Source organism: Ascaphus truei, chromosome 5 (genome assembly GCF_040206685.1).
Source record: "Ascaphus truei isolate aAscTru1 chromosome 5, aAscTru1.hap1, whole genome shotgun sequence".
Lineage (NCBI taxonomy): Eukaryota > Metazoa > Chordata > Amphibia > Anura > Ascaphidae > Ascaphus > Ascaphus truei.
The window spans coordinates 291,833,295-291,844,933 of NC_134487.1; positions in this window are offsets into that span (position 1 = coordinate 291,833,295).

Below are 11,639 nucleotides of genomic sequence, written 5' to 3' on the forward strand. Positions count from 1 at the left end.
GGAACAGATGAGTGGAGAGCCTTAAAAATATGGAGGAGGACTTTGTGGGTTATCCAGAATTTGATGGGAGGCCAGGAGAGGGATTTGAGGAGGAGATGAGCAAAGACTGTTTTAGGACTAAGTGAAATTATTCTAGCACCAGAATTTTGGATAGATTGCAAAGGAGAAACTGGTGAGACAGGGAGACCTGTTATCAGTGTAGCCCTTTTTCTGAACACCTTCCTAAGGGACTACGGGTGACTGTCTAACACCTGTGGCTCAGGAGAGCTGAGCCTCCGCTAACTGGGAGCCTGGGGTAATACACACACATTTACATAGCGCAGCGCCTCCACTTACCCAGGATCCCCATTATGAAAGATTTACCCTGGGCAAGAAACATACCATACATTGCGGAACAACCAATCTTTACTGTGTTTGTCTGTGGTACCTCACTGGTCACATAACATGCATATATATAGGTATATCATAACATTGACATCACTCATAACACATAACACCTCATAATAACTGGCTCTTATACTAGAGTGGCTCGGCCACACCCCGAGGGGAATATCGTCCTGTACAGCCGTGGCTCCGCCACGCTCTTATAGAGTATGTCCTTGTGAAACTTAGGTAAGATATAGTCTATCCGCTAGCCACTGGCTAGTGTCTGTCAAAGTTAATACTAAGGCGGGATCAGCGCCTGATGACCGGTGTCGGTGCACTTGCTGTTTACAAAGTACCTCCCGGTCACGGCGGTGACCGCACCTCTTCTCAAAGGGTCCGTCGCATCCGGCCCTGACCTTCCGAGGTCGCGCGGCTCCACCGTCTGAGCCCAGACAGCGGTATCCGTCCACAACTCCGTGCGCTTGGTGTCTGCCTAAGGTGACAATGTCTGTCCACTACGGGCGTCCCTACAGTACCGCAACCTACGGTGACGCGGGGAATACTCCTATGGACCTGGGGATAGTATCTGGCCTAGGCAGGCGGGTCACGGACCCCTGCACTCGCACTACCCGTTTCAGCGCTCTCTCACTCCTTCTGCTCGCGTGGCCTCTCCCCCACGCTTCCTGTTCTCCTCCCCTCCAAACCCAGCCTGTCCATTGGCTCCTATCGTCAGCTGACTCCTCCAGGGTTCGCGGGGGTTATAGTTCAGTACAGAGCCCTTTCTTATTGGCTCGTTGTTCGCGTGCTTCCAGAGCGCATGCGCAACCTCTTCTCTAGACCAGTGACCTCGGCAACATTGCGCAACAATATGGCGGCGCCCTGTACCAACTTGCCGTCGCGGAACCCGCCGTACAATGCACACACATACGGGGTATTAACACATCCTTACATTCTCCCCTCCCCAGAATCCAACGTCCCCGCTTGGCTATACTACATAACATATATACAAATAACGTATCACAGTACATCCCCTCTGTCTTATATTAAATTGCACATTTCATTGAACATTACCACTACTGAATGCATTCTATGCTGAGCCCACTGCTGAGCCTCATAATGGGGTGCCCCGAATTGATCGTAAGCCATTCTCATTGGAGGTTGACTAGTTCTTTGGCTTCGCCGTGGTTGTTCTTCATCTGCTTCCTCTGAGGAGTATCCAGTCTCAACTGGCCTTTCCATTTCTGCCCTTGAGGGGTTCCTCGGATCTACAAAGTCTCTCTGTGGTACAAAGCACGGGCTCTGCGGGTCTAATGGCTGACTCATTGGAGTCAGAGTATCTGTCGTTGGACCAAGGGGCCCTTTACCCGTAGCTCCTTCGGGAGATACCCCCGCGGCCGGAAGGCCCCTTTGAGAGGTTCCCTCCATAGGATTCTCAGAGGTGGCATTTATTACAGTCTCTAAGCCATCCTCTGTGTTTTCCGTTTCTCCATCCATTGATACAGTGGGTACCTCCAAGTCGTTGTCCCCTACTTGAGGTATGGGGAGTAGGTGATTCCTATGCCACACCTTCACCTGGCCTTCGGAGTCCTTGATACGGTATACTGGGAGGCCAGGCATCTGTGACTCTACCTCATACACCCCTTCCCTCCATCGGTCGGCCAGTTTATGCTTTCCAGGGACGCCTAGATTACGAAGGAGAACAGCATCTCCCGGGCGGATTTCCGTATGTCGCACTTTGTGGTCATAGCGTCTCTTGTTACCCGCATTTAGTTGGGCCGCCGCCCTTTCAGCCAATTTATAGGCCTGCTGTAGACTGTCCCGCAACCTCTGTACATAACGAAAATGCGTTCTGTTGGATACCCCATCGGTAGATATACGCAGTCGCACATCCACAGGTAATCGGGCTTCTCTCCCGAACATCAGGAAGTACGGCGTGTACCCGGTAGACTCATGTCGGGTACAGTTGTAAGCATGTACCAACGTCTCTACATGCTTGCTCCATTCTGTTTTCTGGGAGCCTTTTAAGGTCCCCAACATGTCCAGCAATGTGCGGTTGAACCGTTCGGGCATAGCATCCCCCTCTGGGTGGTACGGGGTGGTCCGTGACTTAGCTATGTTTAGTAACTTTAACAGTTCCTTAATGAGAGTACTCTCGAAATCTCTGCCTTGATCAGAGTGGAGTCGGTACAGTAATCCATAATGAATAAAGTATTTTTCCCATAAGACTCTGGCCACGGTCACCGCCCGTTGATCTTTGGTAGGGAACGCTTGGGCGTACCTTGTATAGTGGTCTGTAATCACTAGTACATTACCTTTGCCTCGGGTATCGGGCTCAATACACAAAAAATCCATGCACACCAAATCCATAGGGCCGGAACTTTTCAGATGGGCCATGGGAGCCGCTCTTGTAGGGAGTGTTTTCCTCTGTAGGCAGCGGGTACACCTCCGTCAGTGCCTTTCCACTGACGCTCTCATTCTTGGCCAATAGAACTGGTCCCGAAGCAGCCCGAAGGTCTTGTCAACGCCCAGATGGCCATGATCATCGTGAAGGGCCCGGAGAACCATATTCCTCAGACGTTCAGGCAAGAATAGTTGTCGCCAGTCGGGATGATTGTGGTATGGGACTACCCGGTACAATAGGCAATTGTCTAGTTCGAACTTCCCGAACTCGTTCAACAATAGCTTCACCAGTTCTCTGGGGGCTTGCTTAAGGATAGAGGAGTTCTCTTGCTGCACAGCTTGACGAGCTAGTTCCACCACTGGGTCTTGGATCTGGTGTTGCACCAATTCTCTCCAGGAAATGATCTTATCTTCGGTAATATTCATTCCTTCTCGACCTTGATAGGCCCGGGGAATGGCTCGGGAGTGGCACCCTAATGAATCGGCGACTCTTAGCTCTGAGAACGCCACCTGATCGTTAACTACAGCTGCTACTGAGCATAGGGCACGTATTCCAGGCCCCGGAATTTCCTCCCATACTTTCTCATCCGTGGTGGATTGAAGCCCCGGCCTCCGTGATAGAGCGTCGGCCCCCACGTTGGTGGGCCCGGGTTTATACTTGAGGTTGAAACTATAGTTGGCCAGGGCCTCCAGTCACCGGTGTCCGGTGGCGTCTAATTTAGCGGACGTGTTAATGTAGGTCATTGGGTTATTGTCAGTCCGCACCTCAAACTGTACTCCATACAAGTAGTCGTGTAACTTGTCCACCACCGCCCATTTGAGTGCCAAAAACTCCAGTTTGTGGACAGGATAGTTCTGTTCACTGGGGTCAAGCTTCGGCTCGCGTACGCCACGGGGCGGAGCCCGGTATCGTATTTCTGGTGCAGTACTGCTCCTAGTCCGCTAAGACTGGCATCCACGTGTAGGACGTATTCACGATCAGGATCAGCATAGGCCAGTACTGGGGCCTGGGTGAGACTGGCTTTCAATTTCAGGAACGCTTGTTCACAAGCAGGGGTCCATTTTTCTCCAAAAGGCGTTTGTGCAGTGACCCTTTTTCGGTCCGTATCCTCAGGATAAACTTTTAAAAGGTTATTCAGGAGTTTAGCTTTACTTCAGTAGCCCTCCACGAAGCGCCGGTAATAGCCACAAAATCCCAAAAAGGAACGCAGTACTTGGACGTTGCGGGGCCTGGGCCAATTCACTACAGCCTCTATCTTCCCTGGATCGGTGGACACCCCTTCAGCGGACACAGTGTGGCCCACGTATGTCACGGACGGGCGACAAAACTTGCATTTGTCCAAGGACAGTTTGAGGCCCTCCTTCTGAAGTCGATCCAACACCTTCATCAATCGTTCCTCGTGCTCCTCCAAGGTTTTCCCGAACACTATAATGTCATCCAAGTACACTAGGCATTCTTGCGGGTTCATGTCTCCCAGGGTCCGTTCCATCAGCCTCTGGAAGGTGGCGGGGGCTCCGCAGATCCCTTGGGGCATGCGGGTAAACTGGTAGAACCCTAATGGACAGATGAAGGCCGTCTTCTCCTGGTCTTCCTGATCCATTGGCACTTGGTAGTACCCTGACCTCAAATCGAGCACACTGAACCATTTACTTCCCGTCAAGGCGTTCAGAAGGTCCTCAATTCTTGGCAGCGTATACTGATCGGGGACCGTGCGGTTGTTCAGTGTCCTGTAATCCACACACAGATGGACCGTCCCATTCTTCTTACAGACTACCACGATGGGCGAGGCGTAAGGGCTACGGGATCCTTGTACGATACCAGCTCCCTCCATTTCGGCTAGTAACCTTCTCACCTCTTCCACGTCTCGGGGGACTAGGCGGCGGAAGCGTTCCCGGAATGGGGTGGCGTCACTCATTCAAATGGTATGACGGGCACTGCGACTGCACCCCACATCCATATCACTCGTGGAGAATACTCTTCGTCGTTCTTGTAGCTGGGCCTGCAGCCTCTCCCTCCATTCCTCCATGAGCGGGGAATCTCCGAAGTCAAAATCCAACGGGGGGTCGGTAGCAGGGGTAGTGTCCGCTGGCCGTCCCTTCAGGGCCTTCTCCTTGGGTATTACGGGTTATATTCTACCCAGTGGCTGTCGGCGATCGATGCTCATGGGATACGGAGAGATATTCTGCACATGCACCCAGGTTCTATCCGGAATTTTCCCCGGCCATTTCTTTACAGAGGCTAACACCTCGTAGCCCAGCCGCTGTTCATCTTGTGTCACACTTTCCAAAGAGAAAAACTGATCCTCCGGGCGTCGGTCCGGGTAGTGGCAGGCCGCGATCATCATCCTTCCTTCTCCGGGGGAATTTGAGTCAGTCCCCACTCTTGACTATATAGCATCCCATGCTCCTCTTCAGTCGCGATTTTACCGCAAGCCTCTTGTAGTACTGGACACGTAGCGAGGGCTAGCAGCGGGGCCTCGCCCGCTTCTTGCAAGTACATGCGGATCACCGCGCGCACAATGTCGGTGTTGGTCCCCAAGATTATCGGAGCGCTGGGGTGATCTTGAGGTTCGGGACACACAAGGGCTTCCACTTCCATGGGGTGATGCTTACCAGTGTTCAGCTGTGGGATGTCCAAATGTACCTTCACTACTCCATCGATGGGATAGTCTTCGTGATTCAACCCCCTTAACCGTAAGGCATCAGCGGATAACAACGGCAACCGGTGTAAGTGTTGATCATAGAAGGGCCTATACACTATGGTCACCTGGGACCCCGTGTCCATCAATGCCGAGGCGTAGATACCTTCAATGACTACCCGAACAATGGCGGCGGGTCCAATTCGATTGTTCGTGGGAGGCTGGGCTCCGGCGCCGCCGTCCTGGGGAGTGCACGGCATCGATTGAGCCGGCCGGGACGCCGTTTTCCGTAAGGAGGGACAGCGGGCCTGAAGGTGTCCCATCTTCCCGCAAGCATAGCACTAGATTTGGCTGAGGTAGGTATCATTTCGCCCGTGCGGTGAGCTTCGCTCCGGCATAGGGCGAGGCCAGGCCGCTATCGGCGCCCCTGAGTCATCTGTGTCAGGATCCCCCTTCTCGGACACTTCGGCTTTCGGTTCCGACTTTTTGACATCCTTGCTTCCTTATGCGGCCTTTTTCCCTGGGGTTAGGTCACGCCCCAACAGCACTGTCTCGTGCGCTTGGACATGGTCCATTAGATCATGGAACGTCAAGGCTTGTCCGGGCGTTAGGCAGCCACCGACACGTACGGACACTGGGTGCAGGGGCAGGAGCCCCCTCAACAGCTGGGTAGTGCGCAGTCCGTCGGCATCCACCTTCGGCACCATGCCCTTTCTCACCATAGCCCACAGGTCCAGATGCAGACGTCTGAGGAAGTTGGACACCATCTCTCCCTCTTTCTGAGCCAGAGCATGACATTTTGCCATCAGCGCATAGGTATCCACAGGGGCCCCATAGGCCTTTGTCAGGCAGTAAATGAGGTCCGCCGCATCAGCATCCGGGTGGTCGTCCCTGTAGTAGTGTACCATGTGGGACGCTGGGGGTCGCAGACACTCAACGATACGCTGCCTCCGGACCGCGTCCGTGCAGGTCCACTCAGGCAGTACTTGTTCCGTGTGATCCAGCCATTCTTCTATCCCAACTTCTCCTTGAGGCGTGGGTTTATCACCCGAGAACGCCTTTAACTTCCGGTACTGGAGGGACTGGGTGGAGTGGTGAATGGCTGCGGCAACCGCTGGAATAGAGGCATCGTCCTGTAGACTACCTCCAACGGAGGGGTAGGCATCTAACCTTGACATACTGAGTCTATTTAGCGCGGGCCTCAGGGCGGAGGGGGTGAATGAAGGGCCCAGGCTCAGTGCAGCAGGCCATCGAGGGTTCAGACTACTGTCAGGGGTGCGGTCGGGGCCACCGGCAACAGCACCTAGCGCGGGGAGGTACTCCCTCTGTGGGGTGGAAGTGGCCAGCGGTTCGGTGGGGTCCACTTGCACTATGGGACAGTGTACGCCAGGAGCCTCAGGCAGCAATAGTATCCGGGGCAGCGCTTCGGGACATATATCCCGTTCAGTGACGTATAAGATCCTGCGCCACATCTGGTTCTGGTCGTAAAAATGGTCTTGCAATCGGGCAGTGTCCATGAGTGGGAGTTTCCTGACATGGTCAGTCACCGTGCCTAGGGAGATAGCGGCGGGGACATGCCCCAGGCCGAAAACACGGTTCAGGGGAACCTCATGCCGCTGGGCCCACTTGCGCACCTCGAGCGGTGAGGGCACAGACATGATGTGTAAAGCTCGTTGCACAATTGAGAAAAAAAATAATTGGGGCACCCCAGGTCTAAGCTCTCAGCAGCGCCTCCAAATGTAGCCCTTTTTCTGAACACCTTCCTAAGGGACTACGGGTGACTGTCTAACACCTGTGGCTCAGGAGAGCTGAGCCTCCGCTAACTGGGAGCCTGGGGTAATACACACACATTTACATAGCACAGCGCCTCCACTTACCCAGGATCCCCATTATGAAAGATTTACCCTGGGCAAGAAACATACCATACATTGCGGAACAACCAATCTTTACTGTGTTTGTCTGTGGTACCTCACTGGTCACATAACATGCATATATATAGGTATATCATAACATTGACATCACTCATAACACATAACACCTCATAATAACTGGCTCTTATACTAGAGTGGCTCGGCCACACCCCGAGAGGAATATCGTCCTGTACAGCCGTGGCTCCGCCACGCTCTTATAGAGTATGTCCTTGTGAAACTTAGGTAAGATATAGTCTATCCGCTAGCCACTTGCTAGTGTCTGTCAAAGTTAATACTAAGGCGGGATCAGCGCCTGATGACCGGTGTCGGTGCACTTGCTGTTTACAAAGTACCTCCCGGTCACGGCGGTGACCGCACCTCTTCTCAAAGGGTCCGTCGCATCCGGCCCTGACCTTCCGAGGTCGCGCGGCTCCACCGTCTGAGCCCAGACAGCGGTATCCGTCCACAACTCCGTGCGCTTGGTGTCTGCCTAAGGTGACAATGTCTGTCCACTACGGGCGTCCCTACAGTACCGCAACCTACGGTGACGCGGGGAATACTCCTATGGACCTGGGGATAGTATCTGGCCTAGGCAGGCGGGTCACGGACCCCCTGCACTCGCACTACCCGTTTCAGCGCTCTCTCACTCCTTCTGCTCGCGTGGCCTCTCCCCCACGCTTCCTGTTCTCCTCCCCTCCAAACCCAGCCTGTCCATTGGCTCCTAGCTTCAGCTGACTCCTCCAGGGTTCGTGGGGGTTATAGTTCAGTACAGAGCCCTTTCTTATTGGCTCGTTGTTCGCGCGCTTCCAGAGCGCATGCGCAACCTCTTCTCTAGACCAGTGACCTCGGCAACATTGCACAACAATATGGCGGCGCCCTGTACCAACTTGCCGTCGCGGAACCCGCCGTACAATGCACACGCATACGGGGTATTAACACATCCTTACATCAGCATGTTACAATAATCCAGATGGGAGAGGATAAGGGCATGCTTTAGAGGTTTAGCAGTAGAATGACAGAGGAAAGGACGGATCTTGGCAATATTGCAGGGGAAGAAGTGACAAATTTTAGCCACGCCATGAATGTGAATGGATAAGGAAAGGGAGCAGTGAAATGTCACTCCATGCAGCAGCAGTGACCCGGCAGCTCCCCGGCAGTTCCCCAGCAGCCTGGCGGTCACGTCTCTCCCTCCTCTTGTTGGCGCAGGAAGTCGGGTCCAACTTCCTGACGACCGTAGGAGAGAGCTGCGGAACAGTGGAGCACCGCAGGCCTCCTCGCCCAGAGGTAATGTGTGTGTTTTGAGGGGGGGGGAGTAAGTGGGGAAGAGAGAGAGAGAGGGAGAGAGAGTGTTGGGGGAAGAGGGAGGAAGGAAGTGTAAGGAGGAAAGAGAGAGGGAAGGAGTGTAAGGTGGGAATAGCGATAGAGAGGGAAGGAGTGTATGGGGGGAGAGAGGGAGGGAGAGAGCATAAGGGGGAACAGAGAGGGAGGAATTGTAAGAGGGAAAGAGAGGGAGAGACACTGGAGGAGAGGGTTGGGGTTCCCCGGAATTTCACAATATAATTCTAGAGTTCCTTAAGCACAAATAGGTTGACAACCACTGTCCTAGCACTTAGGTACAGAGGGTAAAGGGGTGACTAATCTAAGGAATATAAAAGAACAAACAAAACAAAAAAAAAAAAACAGTTTAATTTAATGCATAAATTCACATTTTTTAAATGACCGCATACATTATATTCTATTTATAATTTTAAAAAAAATAGATTGTCTTAGTCTGTGTTTTGCGCATTAAGTTAATTGTATATACACATACAGAGCAAAAAAAAACCTGCAAAGATAGTTAACGTTATTTAATAGAAGCTTGAGATCATGTCGTTGCTGTTACTGGGAAAGCAGGAAAATGGGTGGCCCATGTGAGCTGATCTAGGTGGTCCTTTTCTGAGTTTTTAATTTAGAACATACAGTGGTGTGGAAAAGAAAGTACACCCTCTTTGAATTCTATGGTTTTACATATCAGGACATGATAACAATCATCTGTTCCTTAGCAGTCTTAAAATTAGGTAAATACAACCTCAGATCAACAACAATACATAATATATTACACCGTGTCATGATTTATTTAACAAAAATAAAGCCAAAATGGAGAAGCTATGTGAGAAAAACTAAGTACACCCTTACTGCTTCCATAGGAATTAAGATGCTAAGCAGCAGACAGGTGCTGCTAATCAAATGCCCTTGATTAATTGATCATCAGCAAGTGTGACCACCTCTATAAAAGCCAAAGTTTTAGCAGTTTGCAGGTCTGGAGCATTCAGGTGTGTGTTAACACAATGCCAAGGAGGAAAGACATCAGCAATGATCTCAGAGAAGCAATTGTTGCTGCCAATCAATCTGGGAAGGGTTATAAGGCCATTTCCAAACAATTTAAAAAAATGTTGCTTTATTTTTGTTAAATAAATCATGGCACGGTGTAATATGTTATGTGTTGTTGTTCATCTGAGGTTGTATTTACCTAATTTTAAGACCTGCTAAGGAACAGATGATCGTTATTATGTCCTGATAGGTAAAACCATAGAATTCAAAGAGGGTGTACTTTCTTTTTCACACAACTGTATATTAAAATTTCTCAATCCCTATACAGTAGCTCTCCAGACAAGACAAGTTTTGGGAATAACTATGCACGTGGTCACATATAATCATATGGCTAATCATTAGATTATCCCTATGGAGAACTTGAAGTTCTGTTCCACGTATTTCAACCCACGGTGTACACATCCAGGACACAGCCAATTGCATTCACACGTCTGTTAAAAAACCCAACAAAATACTGCTGGCATGAAAGGATTCCTGATTGCGCAGGAATTATGCAAATAAATTGGTTACGGGGTGTTCTCAGCCTTGCATTTTGCAGGAAGTAGCTGGTTAATATGTAAGTGACAGCAGGATATATAATAGCAGATCATGGGTATTTTGTGGTATACCGGTAAATCCAGAGGTTTTCCGAGTCAGGAAAACCCCCCCTTTGGGGTGAACGCTGAAACCATGGAGTTCTCTGCTGCTCTATCCCTTGTGGTCGCTGTGCTACTTTCTAACGCACCCAGAGAGGCTCAAACATTACCAGGTTACTTTTACTTTCGTCATTTTCACTTACCCTTACAGTGGGACTGGGTGAGTATTCTGATAACTAGCACGGTAGATTCCCACAGCAGAGAAGAACATCAAACTCTCTCGCAGGTATACTGTGCATTCCTGCAGTGACTGCCTCCATTTCCATGTATTTATTTATTCTGGTTTACAACGTTTTTTTCTGAAGACTTCTTTCTTTCTTTTTTTTTTTCTTTTTTTTTTTTAAGATGATAAATATGACCCGGACGTTTCTAAAATGATGTTTCCCCCCCCGCGTTTAACATGTCTAGCGTTTCTTGGAAACAGACACTGTACCGCAATGTTTTTAAAGCTTTGACGATAACAATTAGGCACAAGTTCACTAAGTTGTGCTATGCCATCTGGGGCTGGAAAACAGCCACTCGTTTGAATATGCGGTAACGTTTCTTTTGATATGAGAAGATGTCTTATGGCAGTGGTGGCCAACTCCAGTCCTCAAGGACCACCAACGGGCCAGGTATTGGGGATATCCCTGCTTCAGCACAGGTGGCTCAATAGGTGGCTCAATCTTCGACTGATCCACCGATTGAGCCACCTGTGCTGAAGCAGGGATATCCAGAAAACCTGACCTGTTGGTGGCCATTGAGGACTCGAGTTTCCCACCCCTGTCTTATGGCCCAATGCAGCGCTTAGTAAATATGGGCCACGTTTCCCTGGTACCCAGATATTTCAGAGGATTTTCACTCCTCTCTCCTCTCTCCTCTCTCCTCTCTCCTCTCTCCTCTCTCCTCTCTCCTCTCTCCTCTCTCCTCTCTCCTCTCTCCTCTCTCCTCTCTCCTCTCTCCTCTCTCCTCTCTCCTCTCTCCTCTCTCCTCTCTCCTCTCTCCTCCCTCCTCTCTCCTCCCTCCTCCCTCCTCCCTCGTTTACATGGTGATTACTTTTTGCGGAATGTCCAGGGACAAAAAGGTCCCCACTTTATCTATTTCCTTTCTTCCCCTGGAGATATAATCAAATTAGATTATGAGCTCTTGGGGGCAGGGAATCCTTTTCCTAAGCGTCACTTTTATGTCTGAAGCACTTCTTCCCATTGTGTTATTTGTAATCTATATGATTGTGTCACGTGTGTTACTGCTGAGAAGCGCTATGTACATTAATGGCGCTATATAATTAAAGATATACATACATGATACTGTCACTAGTCAAACAGGTATGATTACCGCCA